The sequence below is a fragment of the Odontomachus brunneus genome, unplaced genomic scaffold (genome assembly GCF_010583005.1).
Source record: "Odontomachus brunneus isolate Ranch 3 - 2012 unplaced genomic scaffold, Obru_v1 Obru_scaffold_223, whole genome shotgun sequence".
Taxonomy (NCBI): Eukaryota; Metazoa; Arthropoda; class Insecta; order Hymenoptera; family Formicidae; genus Odontomachus; species Odontomachus brunneus.
In genome coordinates, this window is record NW_022639673.1 from 377,105 (window position 1) to 380,471 (window position 3,367).

Genomic DNA, 3,367 nt, shown 5'->3' on the forward strand with positions numbered 1-3,367 from the left:
GTCGGCCCGTACAATTCAAATCGGCAGCAAAACAATATTTTTATGACCCTCGGGGTCACGACAGCCTCGTCGGCACTCGGCGATGTGCGTACTCGTCTGAGCGGTATCGGACGCTCGATAGCTGATATTGCAAAAATGTTGAAAAATGCAATATTGCAAAAATGTTGAATTGCAACAATATGTCAATATTGCAGCAACATTGAGAAACATTGAATCAACGTTGCATAAACCTTGATATAATGTAAAAATGTCCGCGATTGTTGATTTTTCAACGTTTTATTTATTCTTATTGTTTCATAATAAAAAACTAATTCCTAATTGTCTCATGTTTTATAACTGCTAGAAACCGAAGATTATCAAGCACACTCTAAAACTTTCGCGAATTCTCCCTCGATAATTGCGAATCCGAAGCCGTATGCCGGTCACCCATCCATCCTGACTTAACTTGATGATCGAGCGGCACGCGGTGACTCCTACGATGTTCTTACAATTTATGCTTATAAAATGCATACTTACAGTGTTCACAATATATTATAACATACCTAGCAAATACACGCGTTGATTCGCCTATTTTATTTAATATCTCTAAAGTTTATTTAGTTATTTGCAAAATGACTTCACTATTCCTTCCAGTTTAATGTTTTTTATGCATTTTTTGTTATCGATATAGCTTGTGTCAGATTCTATATAATATTATGAAATAAAAGAATATTTAGGATTTACACAAAATTGCTTAAATACATTTCAATTTTACATCAATCGCCGCGGTCGCGGCGCGATGCCGAGTACATATCGAACAAAATAACGACCGTGTAAGCTTATTTGGAATTTCTGGGTCGATTGATCTTCCGAGTCAAATATCTCAAGCACGAAAACTATAATCAAAAATCTAATGAAAGTTTCCTTATATAATGTTTAGCGCGCGCGTAATTTGCATCAAGTTTGATTAAAATTGGTGCAGGCAATACGGAGATCTCGAAATCTCACCCGCTAAAAAGCCTTTTTATTTTGGCCCAGATTCTCATTTTTTTTTCAAACACACGTACGCACGCACACAAGCGAATCAGTTTGTCCATCAAGCCGCATTTGCATCGTCAAGCGATTTAGTTCAGATCACACGTATATGCATGCACACAAGCGACGCGCATCTGTCGGGAGCGGTGCACTTGGACACGGTGCATTTGGACACAGCCAATCACAGCACCGTGTGATTAGAGACATTTGTAAGGTCCCTTGGAATAGCGACTTGTGATTGGACTGTGTCCAATTGCCCCGTGTCCAACTGATATACACCTGCATCTGTCAGATTGCGTTTGTAATATACAGGGTGTAAAAAAATTAGACCGACAAACTTTGAAGGGAAATAGAGAACATAAAAACAAACATATTTTGTTAATAATGTTTTTCTCTACGACGCTTTGTTTTAATATTACACGAGTACAAAATAGGAATTTTATGATTTTAATAAAAAACAAACATATAAGTGGAAAAATTAAATTTATTTCAATTACACATATATATTTTAATCTTCAAAAAACAATGAACAAAAGAACGGAACAAAAATGCGCAATTGATTAGCACAATTTATAATAAATGTTCAAAAATTCCTCCATTTGTTTCATACATACATAATATGTATGTATGGAAAAATGTATAATATAAAAGTTGTAGGTTTTTGAGGGGGACATAAAAGATTACTATTTGATAGAGTCTGACCTTGGATGGAGGCGTTAATAAACATGTTCATGAATTTACGTTAGACTAGAGGAAAAGATTTATGATCGACTATTAGATGTACATATCTAGCTGTAATTACAATTTCAAGTATATTTTCTTATAGTTTTATATCAATCTGCGCTTGTGAAGTCCGCGATCCGCATTGCAAACATGTAATCTGAATTTAAAATTAATTGGCGAGAAAGAAAAGATTTTCGTAGGTGAAATATTATAAACATTTCCGTATTAAATGCACCAATCAGAATTGACGCGTATTACGTGTGCAATAAATATTAAATCGATCATATATTTTTTTGGTTAACGTAAACTCGTAAATAAAATAAAATAATCACTTGAGACCCACACATTTACAATTACAATTACGAGGTCACTTTATAAGACAGCAAAAATAGCTTAAATTCAAACTGTAATAAATTTCTATGATAATAATAAACGAAAAAGAGAAAGCGATAGAAACTGATGGAATTCGTAGAGAATTTAATTGTTTTTTACCATTATGTATTATTTAACTATATCGACTCCGAAAGAAATAATATCGTTATCTATCTAAGTATACTATTCACAGGATCGAATTCTCTTATTCGTTTCTTATCGTTTCTTTTTCCATAATCATTCATGAATTAACGGAAACTTAGTCAATTATAAAAAACCAATCGTAAATTCACGATTGATACTTTATGTGTTTGTGTTCTCTTTGCACAAGTATCTTATTAAAAAATTAGAATACGCGAAATATTTAGCCATAATGTGTTACAATATTTAAAATAATACGATAGAAAAATATCCATTCTTGACGTAACGTCTTTACGACACCCAATGAAAAATTTTTCATATATAATTATATATAATTATATAAAATTATATATAATTTGACAAAAATATATATAGTGCGTCATGCAAATATATATGTTTCTAAGACTTTATACATAATTTTGTATGGTGTTGTCTGATGTCACCTGGATATAATTATATATGAAAATATATACCTATATAATGTTACGTCCTGTGCAGACATGAGTCATGCACTCTATCTTTGCCTCCTCTGTCGGGAAACAACAAACAATTCCGAATCGTAAGACCGTTTTTCGTCTTTCCCCAATAAAAATTCCGACTAAAATTCCGAAATAACCCTGGGAAATACAGCACTAAAACTCCTTAATCCGCGAAATAAACTTCGCCGGATCTTATCCTTGGGATCAAAAGGAACCGCTGGATAACAAAAAATTATGTCCGTTACATTTTCTAACTTACGTTATCCGGTTCCGCCTCATCTGCTGATTCCCTCACCACCTTAAAAATCCTCCAATAACCTTCTCTTTTGAAATGTATGATTTTCTCCACCCACAACCCCAGCCAAGAAGATTTCCTTAACACTACTACTTACTTCTACTTACTTACTACTGGATACAACAGTCCCCCATACCATTTTCTCTGACGAATCCAACAACCTAGGACCCCCCAAATTTCAACATCTTCCCTACCAAACCATTTCCAGTTAATATCGTATATAACAGCGACTCCGCGCACCGCGGGGCACTAAAGAAAAATCCAAGTACCCTAAGAGTTCAGCTACTCAACTCTCTGTGTTTATTGCTGTATTCATCGTGCGATCGTCCGCAACCCTCACACA